Raw genomic sequence first — 23546 nt, forward strand, 5'->3', positions numbered from 1 at the left:
GGCCCATGGCGGGCACCGGGGTGAGCCGGTGGACGGAGAGTCCTACATGTCTCTGATAAGGGTGACTGTGTCAGCCAAACCTGGCGACGAGTCTGGACGAGAGTGGACATCAGGTGCCCAAGCTCTCTAGACATAAGAGCGAACGCCTGTAATGAGGCGTCACTGAGGCTGGTAGAGGAAGCGCTAAGAGCATCCTGCTGCGGGGAAGCTGAGAGGGTTAGCATGAGGGGAGAGAGGGAATTGCCTATACGGCCCATGCACGCGACTGCATCGTAAGCCTTAGTGAGCAGGTCATCAGTGACCCGACATTGGAGTCGAGGGCACCTGGCCTCCGACCTCAGAGCTTCATCAGGGAAAACTATGAGGGAAGCAATGGTAGGCTCAACAGCCGGCGTGTGGTCAAGGCCAACTCTCGCCGCATCCTGCATGGCTGCCAGGGCTCGGCCATCGGACGTAAGACTGTAAAGAGCCTTAGTGCGCCTAAAGAACACACTGGCAGGCGCTATTTCGATCTCACCGGCTGACGTGCAGGAGCGTCCGCTCTTTACCGGTCCGGAGCTCCTAGGGTCCGAGCGGTGAACACCGCAGTCCCCTCCCTTGGGAGGGCGGACAGCTAGCTCGTCGCAGCCTTTGGAGGGCGAGCGTTTTCCTATCCCGCAGCTCCGATCGAGACGATCCCAAGGCTACAGGTAGCGATGAGCTATAATCTTAATTTTCAATAAGCTAGCTTGGCTTCTACTCAAAAAGTAGTAACCTGCACAGCGAGAAGATGAAAAAGGACTGAACTCGTTGACAACACCGGAACTTATGCCCTTCCGGGGTCATACGAGGTCATACGTGACTTTGTTGATATAAATATTCGACCTACGCATGCGCGAGACGGAAGATATCCAGTGCTAAAGCACCGCCTCTGGCGGTCAGTAAGGATGAAATAGAACACCTTTTAAATGTACTTCTTATAACATGGCATGGTATAACATATCAAAATGTTCAGTCTCTGGTCTTGCTAGAAATGCAATGTCACTCACCTTAGAGCACTGTCTTATGAGATACTTAGCTTAGAAATCAGATTTTTGGAAAACTTAAAAACTCTTGTGAAAACACAGATGTACTCATGTCATACATTTTTTTTTGGTGTTTCAGATTTGGTTTACCAACGTTTTTGGTTCACAAAAGTAGTGACATATATGAATTACACTATACTGTAGGCCTATATAAATGTGTTGTTCATGTCTAAAATGAAAATGTGTCAATTAGAATTTGGAGTAAAATAGTTCTATCACTCTACTTTCACCACAGAAAAGTTACATCAGGACTGATTCATGACTTCATATTCCATACTGAGGTTCATGTGATGTGTACAAATACAAATTGAGCATTACAACTTTTTTTTTCAACCAAATATTTATGTTAACATAAGAAACTGTAAAATCTCAATATTTACAATACAGGGTTCATACACTTTTTCACCAATGATATTCAATGACTTTTCCATGACCAAAAAAAATGACTCTTTCATGTGGCTATGCGCTGCCTCGCCCATATTCGAAATATTGAATATGTTACAACACAGTTTGCATTTAGCACGTCTTGGGTCAATGTCTTTTGATAACCACAATTGGTACTTATCCTTTAGAAGCCATACATTGTTGAAACTGCACTTCCCTGGCATCTTTATATCAAATAGTAGCTCCTGTAGACTAGAGGGCGTGATTGTAAACATCTCTCACCAGCGAAATACTGCCACAGTTGCCATTTTACGTTTCATTATACGATACAGTATTTATTATCATTATAGTATTACTATTTTTGGCGATTAGATGACATATAAATTATATTTGATGCAACTTTAGTTATATTTCCATGACTTTTCCAAAACTTTGGGAAAAATATTGCATTCCATGATTTTTCCAGGTTTTTAATGACTGTACGAACCCTGACAATATCAGAACTTTCTCAACCAACTATTCATTATAAATGTAAAGACAGGGGGAGCAGTGCCATGGTCTTTGTCTGTCTTCCAAGACAGTGGGTCTGGCTGCTGTGTAGGTGGGGGTGATGGTGCTACGTAACCTCAGTTCTCAGAGTAACATGTAGTGAGATGTCTCACTATGGGATGCGCCTCATCGCGGAGCAAACAGAAGCATCAATCTCATTACGCCAATCCTGATTGGCTGGTGATCTTGACGTCAGCGTCAGGGAATCCACCCCCTATAAGTAGCTTGCGCTACGTTGCATGCGTCATTCAAAATAAGCACCTCTTCTCGCTTCACCATAGCAAGGAGGGCCGTCTGGTGAGACATCTCACTACATGTTATTCTGAGACTGGGGTTACGTAAGTAACCTATAGTTCTCATTCATAACACTCCGTTCGATGTCTCACTATGGGATATTGTAGCTCCCGTATTGCCAGACGAGCTTATCTCGAAATTCACCAAACCAACCAGAACTTAACAGGTCGAGCTCTGACTCAACAAGGTGCCCAGCACTGCTCGGGCCACACTTGGAGCGGAGACGTCTAGCCTGTAAAAGCGGACAAAAGTGAGCGGCAAGGACCTGCTCGCCGCTGCACAAATGTCTTGGATGGAAACACCCTTGAACAAAGCCCAGGATGTAGCCAGGCCCCGAGTCGAATGAGCATGCAGACCCGAAGGTGCCTGCAACCCCTGACTCGTATAGGCCAAAGCAATTGCCTCCACAATCCAGTGGGAGAGCCGTTGCTTAGTAACAGGCTTGCCCGTCTGAGGGTTAGCCCAGGACACAAAGAGTTGGTCATTATGACGAAACTCTTTTGATCTGTCCATATAGGTGCGTAAAGCACGGACTGGACACAGCAAATCCGGCTGCTGTTCCCCGGAGGAACACAGCGGCGGAGGAAATGCCTCAATGTCAATTGGGGTACATGAACCAACCACCTTAGGTATAAAGGCAGGGTTGGGCTTCAACAACACTCTCGTTTGCCCTGGGGCAAACTGAGTGCATGAAGGATGTACAGATAGCGCATGAATGTCACTGACTCGCTTGGCGGATGCCAGGGCCAGTAACAGCACTGTCTTGAGTGACAAGTGCTTCATGTCAGGTTCAAATGGGGTTAGAGTGAGCCCATTTAACACCAATGCCAAGTCCCATAAGGGCACCAGTGACCTGGAAACAGGGAGGAGCCTGCGAGCCCCTTTCATAAAACGGCAGACCAAAGGATGCTGGCTTGCCGTCTTTCCCTCAAAGTCCACATGGCATGCAGCAATAGCAGCCAGGTACACTTTGATCGTAGAGAAAGCTCTGTGTTTATCAATCAAGTCCTGTAGAAATAATAAAATCACCCGACAGGACATTGAAAAGAGATGTGTCCTTTTTGAAGGCACCACTCCTCAAACACCCTCCACTTACAGTCATAGAGAGACCTGGTGGAGGAAGCTCTCGCACTCTGAATAGTGTTTATCATCTTCTGAGGGAGTCCCACTGTATTCAGATTGTACCACTCACAGGCCAGGCCCATAGTGCCAAGCGCTCTGGGTGTGGGTGAAATATCGCCCCCCCCGCCTGAGACAGTATGTCCCTGCGTAGTGGGAGCTGCCATGGCTGCCCGCACAGCAGCTGATATATCTCCGCTAGCCAGTACATAGCTGGCCAGTGCGGAGCTATCAGGATAAGTGTGTGGCGTTGTTCCCTCACTCTGGCCAGAATTGGGGGTATCAGAGCCAGGGGTGGGAACCCGTACAGAAGGCCCGGAGGCCAAACGTGCGCGAGTGCGTCCACGCCTAACGGAGCGTTTAAATCGCGCATTGAAAAGAACAGCTGACATTGAGCATTTTCTTTCGATGCGAACAGATCTACCGCGGCTCTGCCGTAACGCACCCACAGCTGACTCACAACCTTTGGATGTAGAGTCCAGTCTGCATATAGTGGTGCACCTCTGGACAGTAGCTCTGCCCCGAGGTTCATCACTCCTGGTACGTGTGTCGCTCTCAGAGAGAGGAGACGTCTGCCGCTCCATAAGATCAGTTTGCGTGCCAGCATGTGTAACTGGAGAGAACGCAAACCCCCTTGGCGGTTTATATATACGATATTGTGGTCGTATTGTCTGTCCTCACGAGGACATGATGTCCTCTGAGAAAAGGCAGAAAGCGTTTTAGGGTGAGGAACAGCTCCAGATAATTTATGTGCGCCCGCTGGAGGTCTCTGCTCCAGAGACCCCTCACCGGACGACCTTCGTAAATACCTCCCCAGCCTGTCAGACATGCGTCCGTGGTGACCACCTTCCGTGGTGACCACCTTCCGTGGTGACCACCTTCCGTGGTGACCACCTTCCGTGAAAGGACAGCACCCATAGGCACGCCCCGTACTAGAAAAGTCGGGTGCAGCCAGTGGCGCAGTGCCTTTACGCATTTCACAGTAACCATTACTCTCCGGCGACATGACGCGCGGGGTTTAGTTTTAAAGCGGCTACCCAGCGCTGAAACTCCCTCATGTGTAAGCGTCCCAGTCGTACGACCAGGATGGCTGACGCCATGAGCCCCAGTAACCGCAGGCATGATCTGAAGAGAACATGTTTGCGCAGCTGGAAATGAGCGGGACAAGCTCTGAAAGCTTTCACTCTTTCCGCTGACAGGCGGGCTGTAAAGGGCACCGAGTTCAGGCGTAAACCCAGGAAGAGTACAGTCTGTGCTGAGCACAACATGCTCTTCTCTGTGTTTATTATGAAACCCAGGTTGAGCAGGTGCTTTACGAGGACATTTGTCTGCGTAATAGTAGGGCTGAACGATTAATCGATATTAAATCGAAATCGCGATTCGAGATGATGCGATTATCAAATCGCAAAGCCTGCGATTTTTTTTAAACTTTTTTTCTTCTTATGTGTCAGTCATCCACACCAATCAGAAGTGCTCCACATGTACCAGCCATTGTTAATCAATCAGAAGTGACCCATGATAGAAGGTGATAGACAGATTGATCCAATCACCTGCCAAGTGCTTTTGAAAGTGCCTGCCCTTTCCAAATGACTTCCAATGGAGCTTTCCTAGATAGTTTGGTGAAACAAACCATCTGAGTCAGGTTAGTAATGCTCCATCACATGTTCTACATCTAAAAGGGTGAATCTTTAACTGAAGCTTGACTTTAAAGCAACCCAACGGAAGTTTCATGTAAGTTTAGTTCTTTCACTCGTAGCTCGGGCTGCGGGGGTGCTAGAGAATCCTTTTGAATTCTCCTATCCACTATCCCTTAACCCGTGACGTTTCACTCAGAGGTCAAGGAATATAAGATAGGGTTAGAATTTAGGAGCTGATTTTTGGATTATCGGAACGCAACCTAAGATAGCGCTTTCTAAGCTACGCCGCCGCCACGTGAGCGCGTACTTTGATCGCGTACTTTGATCGCACCTATGATATGTCGCTGTGACATCTGACGTCTGACATCGTCGTGACGTCTGACATCGTCGTGACGTCTGACATCGTCGTGACGTCGCCTGTATTCTACGTCAACCCATTCAAAATTGATGGAGGCATTGGCGCAAGTTGACACGTTAGTTCTCCACTCAGTCAGCTTAGTTATCTGTTCTTTGGCACAAATCACACCTTATAACCATAGACTGTAACAGATGGCCCTGGCAACACTAAGAAAAGACAGCGCTCACTTTAAGGTTACTCTTTAATGTTACCAATGGGGCCGACAACATTGTTTGCCACATCATGTGTATTATAATCTGTAATGTAGCCTACTTCATTATCGATGTGACAACATCATGCAAATTAGTCGCTTTTCGGCGCCTCCCGCTTTTTCAACGCTGATTTGGGTAATTCATGGAGAACCGAAGAGTTTTCGTTTTAAAATGTTTTAAGAAATCTAGACCGCAAAATAATTAAACAAGCGAGTGCCTGTTTTTCCTGGCAAAGGACATGTTCCATGAACACAACACGAGTGTAACGTGTCATCACGTGGTGTAGTGCTGACGGAGAGCACCGGAACCCCGCTCCAGCTCTTCAAATATTGCTGTACCCTTAAGGAGCCGTACACATGCCGCAGTTTTTGCTTGGCTGTGTCTTTAGTTGTAAGCCCAGTGGCGACCTGTTGTTATTAGCATCTGGTTAGCTAGCTATGCTAACGAATATAAAGAGCTTTTTCTACAACCAGGTGGAAGAGAGCTCTCTCCTGACAGACTGAGAAGCTCAAATAACCTCAGCTCAGTGAGGTTAAGGCACACCTTGATATGATCATTATAGTTATAAAAAAATAAGAGACTAAATAAATGAAAAACAGGTATAAAATACTATATGACAGTAACAAAAAAGTTGTTAAAAATAACAAGAATACAGTTTAAAAGGGGAGTGATTTGTAAAATATCTATAAAGAAAAAGAAAACATCTGCTTACAGTTCTGTTACATATGGATGTTGAGAGATGTATCCATAGATCTCTTAATGTTGCTCTCAAAGTGCACCAGATTGATGTTTTTAACTTTAAAATTTAAAAAAACCTTCCCGGAGGAGCATGCCCCCGGACCCCCCTAGAGGAGGTTAGGTCCACCCCCAACTTAAATCATGTTCACATGGATAGGAAACTAAATACATTTGCACACATCTTGTGTCCATATCTTTCTGTTTTGGTGGTCATGCCACAACCGTGCACGTGCATGCGCGAGTCATGGTAAGATATCTGGATTAAGAGGTTGCTTTTTCTTTGCACAGCATGAAAGAAAGGCCAAATGAATGGGCTGTGATTTTAGTATTTTCAAGCAGAGGTTGAGTTCAATAATTTGTACGGCCCTCGGAGGATGTTGTAAAAATTGAAATGGCCCTTGAGAGGTTGCTGTAAATAATAATAAAAACCCTTGATTTATAACTTAACATCTCTGTCTCCTATTGATCTGAGTATGTTATAAAGAATAGCCAGTTAATTGAAGCACAGGCCTTTGTCAGATGGTATATTACGCTGTTTTTTGTTGTTGCTTCGAATAGTTCTCTCTTTTTTCACCATATGTGTTTTTGCATCCCTGTACATAATGGCACCACATATTGCAGTAAATCAATGGGGAACAGGTAACTGAGCAAAACAAACAGTTTTTTCACTGTGTCAAGTATCCTAATAAACTATTAAAAATTAGACCAGAATTCATAAGGGGCAATAAAGCCTAAACATGTAATTACACAGAGGAAAAACAAAGGAAGTAGTTGCTTCCTTTTGCAAAAAATAAAGAAATCTAATCTAATGAATTTGTACTGGTCTTAGGTTATATATCTTAAGGTTCCATTGTATGATATATGTGATTTGGAATACACTTTGGAGTTTGGACAGTAGAAGATTACAGAATTATACAATTTGACATATTGCTTTATTGCACATTTCCCCAGAAGTTTAAAACAAGTAATCATTTGACATGCACATACTTACCCTGCTGTTATCCTTCTCAATTCTCTGTTCATGTGCGCTGTTTTGCCCCATTAAATTCTGAGAAAAAAAAGGTCTGGCTATGGTAGACTCATTTATAATTATTTAATTACAAAGTACCACACAAACACAATGTTTTCTGCTGCTAGCCATGCAGGGTCCCACTTTATCCGTAATGTCTATAGGCCTAGAGTATGTATTTGTGTTAAAGACTGCCCAAGGCAAGCCATGGGATACCATTGAAGGTCATTTGTTGTTAATTACATCATGCTCATGCTTTGAGCTAAATGCTAAAAGTGGCAATTGACAATGCTCACATGTCGATGTTTAGGTTTAATGTGTGGCGTGGACAAACTGAGATTGCCATTAGTTTTGCATTTTTTGCATATTAAGTCATAAACCTAATGATTCTATCCAAAACTTATTTAAAAAAAACATCCCTATTGTGACATAAGGAGCTTATAGTCATTCTCAGCTCAACATTGTGCTTTGTTGTCAATGGATATTTATTAACAGCACACACACACAGTTCCAAGATGGTCCCTCAAGAAAATGTCCTGTACAGCTGTTTACCCAAGAGTACAAATAATTAGGGAGATTAACTGGCTCATAAATGCAGATTGATTCACTTAATGACTTACTTCTATATTGCCAACACTCCCAGGCCCAGATAAGGATTACATTACAAAGCACTGCTAAGAAAAAAAGAAAGATTTAATGTGGTTATCAATCACACTCGATATGCTTGTTTTGTTCGTTAGATAGAACTTTATTTGTCATTGTACAAGTATAACGATATTACAACAGACTCAAGGTGCCAACACGCAACAACAAGACAATATAAAAACAACAAGACAATATAAAAACAACAAGACACTATAAAAACAACAAGACACTATAAAAACAATAAATGGGACTTAAAAAAAAGGGAATATGTACATAAATAAATAATAAATTAATTAAATTGCACGATTCCCCTCGTATTGCACGGAAGGCTTATATAACTTAAATATTAGCAGCATTTAGTGCACATATGGCCCTGGGAAAGAAACTGAATTTGAGTCTGTTTGTCCGGGAAGACATGGTACGGAGGCGCCTGCCTAAGCGCAGCCGTACGAAGTGCTCGTTACCCGGGTGGTGTGGGTCCTTGAGGATTTTGACTGCCTTCTTAAGGCAACGAGAGCTGTACAGTACCTCCAGGGAGGGGAGGGGGCAACCGATGATCTTCTGCGCCGAGTTGATGACCCTTTGGAGCGCACCCCTCTCTGCGGCTGTGCAGCTGAGGAACCACACGCAGATGCAGTAGGTGAGGATGCTTTCCACGGCGCAGCGGTAGAAGGACACAAGCAGATCCTGTCTGAGGTGGTAATTCCTGAGTATTCTCAGGAAGTGGAGTCGCTGCTGTGCCTTCTTGACGGTTGCCGTGGTGTTGGTCCTCCAGGACAGGTCCTCCGCCAGGTGAACGCCCAGGAATTTGATCACTGAGACTCTCTCCACACAGCCTCCATCAATGTACAGGGGCTGCATGACGGTCTTCTTCCTCCTAAAGTCAATGATCATTTCCTGGGTTTTCAGCTTGTTCAGCTGCAGGTTTTTTACTTTGCACACCGCTAGCAGTTGCTCCACCTCTTCCATGTACGCGGTCTCGTCACCCCCTGAGATGCAGCCCACCATGGTGGTATCATCATCAGCGAACTTTATGATGGAGTTGCTGGTGTGGGCGGGGACGAGATCATTGGTGTAGAGGGCGTATAGTAGGGGGCTCAGCACGCAGCCCTGTGGTGATCCGGTGCTGAGACTGAGGGACGTGGAGGTGTGGGTGCCAATCCTCACTCTCTGGGGGCGATCAGACAGGAAGTCCTTAATCCATAGACACAAGGAATGGGATACTCCCAGGACTGATAGCTTGGTCACCAGTCTGTCGGGGAGGATGGTATTAAATGCAGAGCTGAAGTCCACGAAGAGCATCCGTGCGTAGCTCCCCCTACTCTCCAGATGAGACAGGGTAGAGTGGAGAGCTGTGGCGATGGTGTCCTCCGTGGACCTGTTGGCCCTGTAGGCGAACTGGTGGGGTCCAGACCGGGAAGGAGGGATGAGACGATGTGGGGACGGATCAGCTTCTCAAAAACTTTAGTGGGGGTGGAGGTGAGTGCCACTGGACGGTAGTCATTTAGGCAGCTGATGTTGTTCTTTTTCGGCACCGGGATGATTGTGGATGTTTTCAGGCAGGATGGGCGATGGCCTGGGACAGGGACTGGTTGAAGATCTTGGTGAAGATCCCCGCCAGCTGGTCAGCGCAGTCTCTCAGCACCCGTCCCAAGACTCCGTCCGGCCCCGCTGCTTTCCTCGGGTTCACTGCCTTCAGTGTGCGTCTCACCTCGTGCTCCGTGAGGGTGAGGCTGCTGAGGGCAGGTAGATGTAATGGTGTGGCTGCTTCCGATAGCCCTGTCTCGTAGCCGGCGTAGAAGGAGTTCAGCTCCTCCGCCAGCTGAGGGTCACCCCCGTCGGCCGATGGGTGGCTGGGTTTGTAGTTGGTCATTTGCTGGACCCCCTGCCACACCCGCCTGGAGTCGTTGCCCCGGAAGCAGTCCTCAATCTTCCCCTTGTAGTCCATCTTGGCCCGCTTAATCCCCCGCTTCAGGTCGGCTCTGGCAGTGCTGTACAGCTCCCTCTCACCAGTCCTGAAGGCAATGTCCCTCTCCCTGACCAGGTGCTGCACTTCTCCAGTCATCCACGGCTTCTTGTTGGGATGAACCCGGATGCGCTTATCCACAGTGACGGAGTCTTAACAGTGCTTGATGTATCCCAGGACCGCTGATGTGTACTGTTCCAGGTCCTCATGTTCGAAAAAAACCCCAGTCGGTGTTCTCAAAACAGTCTTGCAGCTGTGGAGTGGCGTCTAAAGGCCAGGTTTTAATTATCTTTATAGTGGTGGAAACACTTTTCCTGATGGGGGAGTAGGCCGGAATTAGGAGAAGGGACACATGATCTGACTGGCCTAGGTGCGCTAGCGCTTTAGCTCTGTAGCCCCCCTTAATATTAGTGTAGACCTTGTCCAGTGTTTTATCCCCCCTCGTGGCACATTTAACATGCTGGTAGAGTCTGGGAAGCACTACCTTTAAGTTGGCATGGTTAAAGTCCCCCGCAATGATGTGGACAGCCTCAGGATACATGCTTTGTTGACTGCTAATAGTATCATGTAGCTGACTTAGCGCCACGCTAGCATTGGCTTCTGGTGGAATATATACTGCCGTTATCAATACAACATTGAACTCCCTCGGAAGGTATCTCGGTCGGCATTTGACTGTCATCAATTCTAGGATCGGGGAACAGTGGTTACTCACAGTGATTATGTTTGTGCCTCAATAATCCTTAGTGTATATAATGAGGCCACCACCTCGCGTTTTCCCCGACAATTCTCGGGTCCTGTCTAGTCTATGGGAGGTGCGGCCAGCTAGCTCGATAGCTAAGTCCGGGATGGATGGATGGATGGAGCCAGGTTTCAGTGACTATTAGCACGCAGCTGTCCTGCACAGTCCTGTTTGTTGCAACCTGTAGTCTCAGTTCATCCATCTTGTTAGCGAGAGATCTTGCATTTGTTAAAAAGATACTCGGCAACGGTGGTTTGTCCGGGCGGTTCCTTAGCCTCTCCAGCAGGCCGGCTCTGCATCCCCGCTTTTGTTTACGTTCCTTTCTCCGTCTGCGACGCTTAGTTCCGGGAATAGTGAACCATGGGTCTCTGGGATTCCTGGCGATTTCCGATGGGATGTTGTTTTCACGGATAAACGCGTCTGTAACGGCGCTTCCACTGAGTAATCCGATTTCTAGCAAATCATGTCTGCTGAAGATGTTATTTGCCCAGCATAATGTTAACAAAAGTGAAAAAAAGATATACAAATTACAACATTAAAAAGGCACTAGACTTGAGTCCTAAAGCCGCTGCGACTGGTCGCGCCGCCATGCTTCACTGAACAACGCATGGATTAAACAACTCAAATGTATCTTCTCACAGCAACATCAGCGTTATATGTCTTAGCACCTCAAAGTAAACAAAGCAGAAAGAGAACTATATTATAATAACATGGGTTAGAGGGGTGTGTATCATTCTGCTTTATTTCATAGTAGGCAGGGCTGACATACAGACGTTTTGTTATGGTATTTACATTGTACTTGGCACTAAAAGATAAAACTGATGAAACTTGAGATACTGTATTTAATGCTTTTAATATAACATGGACGGAATCTTCACAGGTAATCAAACCTCCCTTGGAAAATTGGCTTCACTATCAATGTTTCAAAGAAATAATGGACCACAGACATGATTCTAAATCGCATCGTAAAGTTACCAATTCAAGCGTATCTCACATGGGAGCTTTAATTCCAATGTGAGATGATGTTTATGTCCTTCATTGCTTTGATATTTTTGTCCAGCTCACTAACTTGCTGAGGTTCCTTTTTGACCATATGCTTATGCAATGCTAGCAAATGATAACAGGAAAATCATAATGCAGAGAATTGCACTCACATGGCAGTTTCACTCACCTTTTTGCTGGGGTGGAATCATGTGACATTTCAGGGCTAACATGATAATGACTCTGTCCCATCTCTAACTTTGTCCCTCCTGCTCCCTCGGCGAACTTGGCTCTGCATGCTGCTGTTAAGTGGAAAGGGCAACTGGAATGAGGCAATTGTTATTCATTCTACTTTCTGCATAATATTAATGATTCATTTCATTGAATCGTTTCAGTTGGTTTTGCATACAAAATGTGGTATTTTATATGTAGTGCATGACAGCAGAATGGCAGATCCACTGTAAGTTAGACTGGGGAGGTCACAGAGAGCAGGGGACCAATCCCGTCATGCATAGGACAATAGGAGTTCATATGCAGTTCGAGAGCAGGCGGCAACATCCAGTGAAGCCAATTTGGAGGTGCCGGAAACTTGATTTATTATTTTATACCCAGCAAAGAGTGTAATTTAACATTTCCTAAATGAGAATATGATCTCAACTGTTTGTTTCTGTTAGAACGATGTCAATTTTTAAATGGTCATCCTGGGTAAAGTAGACACTAAAGCAGCAAATGCCTGAATCAGGGCTACCTTGTGATTGACAGGTCGCTGCAATGGTGTTGTCCTGTTGGGGATCCATGTTTTTGTCTTACATTTGTTTCCCTTTCACAGTGTTTATAGTTTGTTAAGTTCATTTCGACATTTTGGCCAGCTAAAAAAGCCTTGATCAATTTGAATACATATAATCTAACGGCAGCATGGATTTATTAAGTACTACTCCTTCCTTTTGCCTGTCTGTTATCCCTGTAATCTAAAAAATTAAACGGTCCTGATTACATTAAGCAGTAATCTCAGACACCAACAATTTCGGTGATGATTGGCCCCAAATGGATACTTCAAACTTCATTGAATGTGGGAGACATACCTACAGAGACGAATCAATCAATATTGCGAGTCAATGAATGGAATATTTATATCATGGCTTTCAATCAGGTGTTTAAGCTGAATCAAGGATTATAGGGACTTAATTGATTTAAAGGGCCCATGTCATGCTTTTCTGTTTACTACCTGTCCCCTTGTGTGTTATGAAGGTTTGTATGCATGTAAACGGTCTGCAGAGTCAAACACCCTCAAAGTACACCCTGCGAGTACAACTCTAACACAGAAAAGACCTGTCTGTGCTGCCCCAGAACGCCTCGTTGGAGATTTCTCATTTTCCATTGTTTACTTCCTGGGTACTGTGACGTGGGAATACCCAGAGACCACACCCTCTGCCAGCATTTCATGACACAAAGCTTCACAAACCTTTCTGCGATTCATGCCGGATATGCACAGTGTAGGGCACTGAAGAACGATGCTGTTCCTACTTTTTTCGGGTAGACAACCTGTAAGTATGCATTGTTGTTTGTGTATTTATGATCTACCACGACTGTTTAAATGGGTAAACGTTTTTCGGACTGCTACGTTGAAATGCTCTCCGCAGACCCATGCTGACAGCGTTATAAACCTTTTTCTTACTGTTACGGAAATCTTAGACCTAGTCAATACTGTGGAGATACACAGGTCAGAATGATCAATAATAAATGGTGAAACAAACAGAGTTGTCTTTCTGGTTATTTATTTGAATATTCAAAGACACAGGTCTCACAGAGTATAGGATAGTCTGCAGGAGTGTGTGCAGTAGTCACAACATAGCAAAGCTTATATACATGAAAGGGCGGGCAGACAGAGTTTGCTCAGACATCTGCTTTCACACGGTCTCATATTGTTATGGGAGTTCAAACTTTGTGTGAGACACCCGTGTCCTTGAGCCGTAGCAAACTTTGTGTAAAAAGGAGTAGTTTCAACATAGTCTGCCAAATCAGCTCTGTGGCCTTGAAGCGCTTGGGAATAAAAACCCTCATTAGAGTATGAAGAGAAAACAGCACATATCAGGAAATGGTATAGTTGTTTTAGACGATGCTTTTAGAAGCATTTGGTTTTAGCATATAAGGTAAGATAAAGAAATTGCCACTACAATCTCCCCTTTTGATCATACTTGATCAATCATAAAAAAAAATGACAGGATAGACTGATATAACACATCAATGAATACACTCCATCGCTGGTTTAAGTAAACACATCACAAATATATCATAGAAAACTGGCTGTTTTTGTGGAGGACAGACTCCAATATAATGTAAGCATAAGAGGAGGGTACACTTGATTCACATGGATTATATTGTAGTGTCGAAATCAGACTCTTCTGATTCTGGCTCACGAACAGGGGTACGGTGGAATGTACAAGGTATACGATTCTCGTAGCTGTGGCGCAAAGTAGAATTGTCGTGTAGTGGAATAGCAGCATACTGAACGAAAGCTGAGGATACCATGCTGGAAATGCACTTCTTCAGTATTGGGATAATGAAACAGGTACAACTGATTAATAGGTCGAAAATGATCTACATGAAATATAGAACTAGTCCTAACACAACTATCATGGCAAATATGCAGAGGAACCATTCTATGATTGTCCAGGCTCTCCAGTAGTATCCGCACTTTCCACATTGCTCACGGTTGCGTTGTCGTCTTTCCAGGCGAGCCCTCATAAAATAATAATAATATATTAATTTTATATAGCGCTTTTTAGCGTGTGTGTGTATTCCCTCGGTTGATTTTGTGACAAGGACAGTCAGACCCTGCACACGATAACACAAACGAGGAACCAGAGGCATATGAAACCACTCAGCTGGCACTCGCTCGTGACACCTTGTGTGTAGTGTGAGTTTTGGTGTATGTAGTGCGAGTGTGGTGCTGGTGGTGACTTGGCACGTCACTTGTTGTCGTCTGCTTCTTCCGTTTCTCCTTTCCTGTGACTACGACCTTGCAGTGGTTGGCGTGGACCCACGTGGCTCTCTCGGCAACCTTGACCGCTGTCTGGGTGACGAGAAGCACCTGGTAGGGACCTTGCCAACGATTGGATTTCCAGCTCTTTCTCCGGAAATCCTTGACCAGCACGAAGTTGCCGGGTTGGAGATGGTGAAGTGGACCAGTGGCAGGGGTAGGTAAGGCTGCGGCTACCTGACGTCGGATGTCTGCTAAAGTGGATGACAGGTTAACACAATATGACAACATAGCATCCTCACACAAAGTTGTGGAGGGAAGAGGACATCCGGGAGCCTTGAGTCCAATCAAAAAGGATTTCAAATGGGCTGAGTTGGCTCCGTGTTCGTTTCCGCATCCGCATGTACATCAGCACAATGGGCAGAGCTTGTGTCCATGACAGACCTGTGTCTGCACAGCATTTTGCTAGCTTGTTTTTTATTGTGCCGTTTTCTCTTTCCACCGCACCCCCAGTCTGTGGATGGTACGCACAATGCTTTCTGATGTCCATGCCCAGGTATTCTCCTATCTGTGTAATGGCCTCATTAGCAAAATGTGTACCGTTGTCGCTAGAAATTTTGTTTGGTAGTCCCCATCTAGGAATGATTTCTCTCGGTAGTGCCTTTGCCACAGCATTTGCTGTCTGTGTGTTTACTGGGAAAGCTTCAACCCATTTGGAACCACAATGTCGACCACCACCAGACAGTGCTTCTTAACCCTCTGATGGGCTAAGCTCAATGAAATCCAGCATTAGGTGCTCAAATGGCCCTGGTGGGAGGTGGATGTGCTCCGGGTCCTGTAACCTTTACTGGTCTACAGAATTTTGCGAATGTGTAAGGTTTACCATCATATTCAAATGCAAAACCATAATTGCTGTCTTTGTGTACAGGGACACTGAAAAATGCATTTGAGAGATCTATGACAGTAAAAAATGCTGCAGAGGCTGGAACTTGGGAAAGAATCAGATAAGGATTTGTAACCAGCGGTGCGCGGGCATGCACAGCTGCATTTACAGCTCGTAAATCCTGGACAATTCTCCACTCGTCAGGAGGTTTGTCTCTGATCTTTTTGACAGGAAACACTGGAGTGCGTACCGGGGAATCGTTACACGGAATAATGACCCCTTGTTTAAGCAGAGAGGTAAACACTGGCCGAATGCCATCAACAGCTTCACGTTTCAATGGGTACTGGGGTTGATTTGGACGGAACGTGGACTTAGGAGTGATAACTACAGGCTCAGCAGAGCGGATTAAACCTACGTCATATTGTGAGCTGCCCAGAGTGAGTATGGCACATCTGAAAGCGCGGCAGGAAGCTCAGAGATATGAGAATTACCCGTAAAGGCGGGAAAAAATTGCATCACCAACGTCATCATCCTCAACCAACAGCAATGTGCGCAGAACGGCTACGTTCGTGAACATTTTCATTTTATACACGTCACGTGACATAGAGTACATGACATATTCTGTGTGTGTAGGTGCCCAATCAGTGACTGACTCCCAATCTTTAACGATTGGACCCAAATCCCTCCATCTATCAGTGGGGCCCCTGGCTAGTGAAATGTGTGGGACCGCCCCTGGGATTTGATACAGCTTGTGTTGTGTGGGTGTGAGTGTAACAGAAATAGCGCTTCGCAGCAAACTCCAATACATAGTTTTAAGCATGAGCTCATCATTCAAACATTCCAGCAGAAAACTCTCCTCATAGTATTTACACGGTTCATCAACCACGTTAGCAGTACAATGCAAATGAGAAGTCTCCATGAACACAGCAGGTGGAAAAACACGTTGATCAGTCAAACACAACAACGCCTGAGAATCAGGATATGTCAGCAGCCATTGGTACACATTCAACAGTTCTTTATCATCAAATGTGGGGTTTTGAACCATCGTAGGAGATGGCTGTCAGACTTTAAGACCCTCATTTGTGGAAAAATGAGGTCCAAGCCGAACCGGAGAATCAGATCTCTGCCCAGTACATTTATTGGGCAGACAGATAATAAAAGAAAACTGTTTTTGACTGATGTGGGAAATGGATGACTGTCATCACCGTTATCTTTACACTGAAGTGGTACAGAAAACTTCTCCTTCACAGTTACCCCAGCCGCTCCTATTGAGTGAATACATCTACCACTACATTTGCAATCAGGCAAATCTGCCCTTTTTACCACAGAATGTGTAACCCCAGAATCAACCAAAAAATGTAACATCAACACCCATGATAGCTAAAGTTAGTGTGGGACATTTATTAAATGCTGTTTCACTGTCATATTTCAAATATGTACCCTCTTTAACCACAGACATGTCTTCTAAATTTTCCAATTACTCAATAGCATGATGATGTGTGTGTGTGTGTGTGTGTGTGTCACTTCCCTGTTCAGATGCTGCTGGCTGAATTTCCGTCTCGCTCGATTGGGCCCCTTCCTCCCCATCTGGTGTATTTCAGTCTGATTGTGAATGGCCCCGTCCTTGCTGTCCCCCTCTGCCTCCGCTGCCAGTGTTCTGTGGGCAGTCCCGGATCCAATGTTCAACACGGCCACACTTGAAACATCTTTCGTCGTTTGAAGGTCTTGCTTCTCGTCCTCTGCCTCGGAAAACCTCCTCTGCCTCTCCCTCGGTATTGTGAGTGGCCAGCATTCTGCGCAGCTTGCGCTGTGGCTGTGAGTCCATTGAGGAAGGCATTACTGAGGTGTGTCCCCCAAACACCTGCTTGGTCCCCTAGGGCATCGGGTTTGTATATCCCGCTGTTGTCCCTGAATACTTGGGCCTGATGGAGGTGGACGAGCTTGGAGTTGACGGGGAGCGTTGACTGCATGGCTGGGGCTTGTAGTGGCGAGGGAGGTGTTTGAGGTGGGCCAGCCGGATTGCCAGGGTTGTACGCCGGGGGAGGGAAAAGATACCCAGAGTCGAGGAGAGGGTCATTCAGGTCTGCAATGGAAGGATACAGAGATGTCTGGGGTTTACATGGTTTTGGAAATAATTTATTTTCCTTCTTTCCTTCACATTCATCTTCAACCTTAATATTTTCTTTAATGCCGAGGCCAACTGCCTTCTTTCACGGCACTCTGCTTCATCCTCCCAGTATTATAAACACTTTCTGTGAGTTCCCAGCTTTTCTAAGTCTTTTACTTTAACTTTACTCTTCTTTTTCATTCCATCTTCACACTCTTGTAATTTATCCCTTAGGTTGTTGATTTTTAATTTACTCAAAGAACCTCCCTTTGGAAATCCGAACATTTCCGTCCAGATATTTAATTTAGACCGACTGTTTTCACCATGTTTTGCTCGCATGACATCCACAATCGGACCCTCAGGACGGTGTACTAGCCCCCTCTGCTTTGCGTTCCATAACAAAGTATTTAAGTGTTACCTGAACACCCCGTGTTACCAAAACACTATTTTTCACCCGTCGGTGATGTGATACTTGTTCCTCAGTACAAATCACCCAAAAACTGATCGTAAACCCTGGTTACGACGGATATCCCAAATATCCTACTTTCGAGCAGTCCCTCTCATAAATGTCATGGAGTTTAATTACATTTAACTTTAAAAAATGTAGACACTGTACATCTCACCGAGTATTGAAAACCTTTTGAGTTTGTTGGATCTCGTGAAGTCAATCGGTTCCACCCTGGCGCTGGTCCTCTCGTCCCGTACGGTTTCTGTCGAGGTAGAGGAGAATCCGAGGATCCTGGAGCGCGACCACCAGCGTCTGTAGGTGTCCCCAATCGAATTTGCAGAGATCCTGCCGACAACGCCAAGTTGTTACGGATATCTTAGACCTAGTCAATACTGTGGAGATACACAGGTCAGAATGATCAATAATAAATGGTGAAACAAACAGAGTTGTCTTTCTGGTTATTTATTTGAATATTCAAAGACACAGGTCTCACAGAGTATAGGATAGTCTGCAGGAGTGTGCGCAATAGTCACAAAATAGCAAAGCTTATATACAAGAAAGGGCGGGCAGACAGAGTTTGCTCAGACATCTGCTTTCACACGGTCTCATATTGTTATGGGAGTTCAAACTTTGTGTGAGACACCCGTGTCCTTGAGCCGTAGCAAACTTTGTGTAAAAAGGAGTAGTTTCAACATAGTCTGCCAAATCAGCTCTGTGGCCTTGAAGCGCTTGGGAATAAAAACCCTCATTAGAGTATGAAGAGAAAACAGCACATATCAGGAAATGGTATAGTTGTTTTAGACGATGCTTTTAGAAGCATTTGGTTTTAGCATATAAGGTAAGATAAAGAAATAACCACTACATTACTCAATATCAAGCCACACTTATTGTTTTTACTTCGGCTGTGAGTGTTTGTGTGTGCTCAGGATGAGTTTAGCTTGTTCTCACTGTATCGCCGACCCAGAAGCCTGTCCCCTCCTCGCAGCAGATCGCAGCAACGAGCCCCGCAACGAGCCCCACAACGTCCCGATCAATCAAAGCACACTAGGCTCACAGGGAGGGGGGCAGGAGCTCCAAAAAGCCGTTTAGGACAGAGAGTGAATACCGGTGAATACACATACTTTACAGAGATGCTGTATGAGAAACCAATGTGAGTTTGGAAAATTGCACAGTATAAATCTATTTTAGTATACCTCAACAATGGAATTATGATCAGTAGAAATGGCCATGACATGGGCCCTTTAAACGAGCTTCCGCAACATATTTTATGTTATTATAGATACTCTCAGAGTTGGGTGTATTGAAGGTCGAGGTTTGGATTGCAGTAGGGAAAATAAATTAATGATTGAGTGGAGTGGCATGTGAATGAACAATTAAGTCTGAATCACGCGTCAAACCACAATATGTGGATTTAAGCTGTTCAATGTCTTGAGCAAAAATGATCATAGTCCTAAAGCATATAGCTTGTTTGTGAGTGGATGAAAACAATGTATTCTCGGTGGACACATAGCACATACCTGTGTCCAATGGGAATTTACCACAATCACTGTTCTGAATACAATGTATTTACATTAACATATTTAACACACACTTGCTATAACCATCATTGAGTTGGGAGCACCTGTTCAGCCAGTTGTTTTGCCAACCAAGTTTAAACCGAATCTTAAATTAAGAGTTTACTTACTAACAGAGGGCAGCAGTTTAAATTTGCAATTTTGGTTTGTGAATCTTTAACAAACACAGGCTAATGATCTACCGGAGAAGTCTCATTTGTCTTAGTCAATTTGAACAATTGTACAAGATGAGGTTGCAAATGATGTGTTTGTTGTAAAGCTACAAATTCCCTATCAATTTAAATCAGTTTTTCTTTGTGTGGTTTTATCCTACCACGAACAGGCCGACAGACAACGGAAAGACGGAATACAAAATAAAAGTGTTATTAAAGGAGCATAAACCTTGAACAATTACATTCAATGATTCTCTCTTCTAAACCATCAACATGCATGTTAGACCCAATTCCAACTAAGCTGTTGAAGGAAGTTTTCCCATTAATTAGCACTTCTTTATTAAATATTATGAATATGTCTTTATTATCAGGCTATGTTCCACAATCATTCAAAGTAGCAGTGATAAAACCGCTTCTTAAAAAGCACAACCTCGATCCAGAGGTTTTAGCCAACTATAGACCTATTTCTAATCTTCCGTTCCTCTCAACAATTCTTGAGAAAGCGGTCGCAAAACAGTTGTGTGATTACTTAAAAAACAATGATTTATTTGAAGATTTTCAGTCTGGCTTTAGAACACATCTGTCACAAGTTAGACACTTTTATTATTGTTTGTTTGATGCCTCATCTAAACTCTCCTGTCATTTCAGATCCCGCTTTCCTCCAGGCCCTTGTAATCAGCTCATTTCCCTCACCTGGTCTCCTCAGCCCTTCCCCTCACCTGTTACTCATTCCCTCATCACTCCACAGTATTTATACCACCTCATTATCAGTTGTCCTTTGCCAGATTGTCTTGTCGTTTCCGCCAAGCTCTCAAGTGAGTTTTGTCCTGCCCAGTTTTGGATTCTTGCCTGTCTGACGGATTTACTGGTTTTGACCCTGCCTGTCCTTGACCTGGAATAAACTGAACATTACTATACTGGTTGTATCTGAGTCGTGCTATTGGGTTCTGATCTGTACCTGTGATCGTGACAGTACAATCTGGCCAAACATGAATCCAGCCGACTCAGCGACAGAACCGCCTTCGCACGATATCGTGTTACAACGCCATGAGCTGGCAGCTAGGGACCTTCCTGCTGATTTAGATGAGCTGGTGGCTCTCTCCATCCGCATTGACTGCCGTCTGCGGGAGCGGAGGAGAGAGAGGGTTTTCTCCGTCGCCCCTCAGGCTCCGCCTCTCCCGTCAGCGCATGCTACTGAACAGGTGAGAGGAGGATTTTCTAACTCGTCTGAACCAATGCAGCTGGGGCGGACCCGGCTCTCCGAGGCAGAACGACAGCGCCGCCTGCGGGACAACTGCTGTCTTTACTGCGGCCAGCAGGGTCATCTTGCCTTCTCTTGTCCTGTAAAAGACAGGGCTCACCAGTCATCCAGAGGGCGCTGGTGAGCCGTATGATGAATTTAGAAATGCCCTCTCGACCCCTAACCCATGCTCAGCTGAGCTGCTTGGGGAAAATGCACACTGTGGCAGTTCTTATTGACTCTGGTGCTGATGCCAGTCTTTTGGACATAACACTGGCCTTTCAAATGGGACTTGGTCAGGAGGCTTTGGAGAAGCCCATCAATGCTACAGCTCTAGATGGTCGTCTTCTCTGCAGAGTAACACACCGTTCAACTCCAGTTCAAATGAGCATGTCAGGTAAACACAGCGAAACACTCTCTTTTCACCTTATCCATGCACCACATCAGCCTGTCATTTTGGGGTTTCCTTGGTTAAGGAGGCATAATCCTCATATAGATTGGGCTTCAGGGACTATTAGAGAGTGGAGTGCTCATTTTCATGCTGTCTGCTTAAGATCTAGTTCCTCAATTGATTCCAGTCAGCCGAGTATCTCTGAGTGTGAAGACCTTTCCGGTGTTCCCAAGGATTACTGGGATCTTAAAGAGGCCTTTAACAAAGTTCGGCCACCTCACTCCCGCCTCATCGTGCTAATGACTGTCCTATTGACCTGTTACCTGGTACTTCTCCTCCTAGAGGTCGACTTTTTTCTTTATCGGCTCCTGAAACTAAGTCAATGGAGAAGTATATCAATGACTCTTTGGATGCAGGGCTTATCCGGCCTTCATCATCTCCTGCTGGTGCAGGTTTTTTCTTCGTGGGTAAGAAGGATAAGACTCTGCGCCCATGCATTGACTACAGAGGACTCAATAACATCACTGTCAAGAACAGGTAACCTCTTCCACTTGTTTCCTCTGCATTTGAACTGTTACAAGGCGCTACTATTTTTACCAAGCTGGACCTACGTAATGCGTACCATTTGGTGAGAATCAGGGAGGGGGACGAGTGGAAGACGGGATTTAACACTCCTAGTGGACATTATGAGTATTTAGTCATGCCTTTTGGACTCACCAATGCACCTGCAGTCTTCCAGGGGTTGGTGAATGATGTTCTGCGGGATCTTCTCAATATCTGTGTTTTTGTATACCTGGATGACATTTTGATTTTTTCCAAGTCTAAACAGGAGCATGTGGTCCATGTTCGCCTAGTCCTCCAGAGGCTCTTGGAGAACCACCTCTTTGTCAAGGCCGAGAAGTGTGTGTTCCACACCACAGAAGTCCCTTTCCTGGGATTTGTGGTCTCCACCGGAAACATCAAGATGGATCCTGAAAAGACCAAGGTGGTCACTGACTGGCCACGCCCTTCAACACGCAAGGAGCTCCAACGCTTTCTGGGTTTTTGCCAACTTCTACCGGAGGTTTATTCGAAACTACAGTTTGGTGGCAACCCCTCTCACAGCTCTCACCTCTCAGAACATTCCCTTCCAGTGGTCCTCGGTGGCCGAAGGGGCTTTTGGTGAGTTAAAGTCACGCTTCACCTCTGCTCCCATTTTGATTTTTCCAGACTCTACTTGGCAGTTTACTGTAGAGGTAGATGCGTCGGACACTGGAGTTGGGGCAGTTCTTTCTCAACGGTCGGCCAAGGATCAGAAGATGCACCCGTGTGCCTTCTTCTCCCGGAAGCTGTCTCCAGCAGAAAGAAATTACGATATTGGAAATCGAGAACTGTTGGCAGTGAAACTTGCCCTGGAAGAATGGAGACACTGGTTGGAGGGAGCAGAGCAGCCTTTTGTGGTCTGGACGGATCACAAAAATTTGGAGTACATCCGTTCAGCTAAGCGGCTGAACTCTCGTCAAGCCAGGTGGGCTCTGTTTTTCACACGCTTTGATTTTTCTCTTTCATACAGACCTGGTTCTAAGAACATCAAACCTGACGCCCTGTCTCGCCAGTTCCAGCCAGAGAGCTCTCCATCTCATTCTGAGAATATCATCGCTTCTACATGTGTAATTGGTCTGGTGACCTGGGAGGTAGAGGATAAGGTCAAGCGCTCTCATGCTGAACACCCAGCCCCAAGTGCCTGTCCTGTTAACCGTCTGTTTGTTCCTGCCACTCTCCGTACCCAGGTTCTCCAGTGGGGTCATAACTCCCGCCTGGCTTGTCACTCAGGAGTGAGACGGTCCCTAGCCCTGATTCGACAGCGATTTTGGTGGTCTTCCATGGAGAAGGATGCCAAATAATTCATTGCTGCTTGCCTAGTCTGCTCCCAAAATAAGACCTCACGCCAAGCTCCCTCCGGTCTTCTTCATCCCTTGCCTATCCCTCATCGTCCCTGGTCCCACATCGCCTTGGATTTTGTCACCGGACTACCACCCTCAGACGGTAACACAGTCA

This window comes from Pseudochaenichthys georgianus, chromosome 1 (assembly GCF_902827115.2).
Source record: "Pseudochaenichthys georgianus chromosome 1, fPseGeo1.2, whole genome shotgun sequence".
NCBI lineage: Eukaryota > Metazoa > Chordata > Actinopteri > Perciformes > Channichthyidae > Pseudochaenichthys > Pseudochaenichthys georgianus.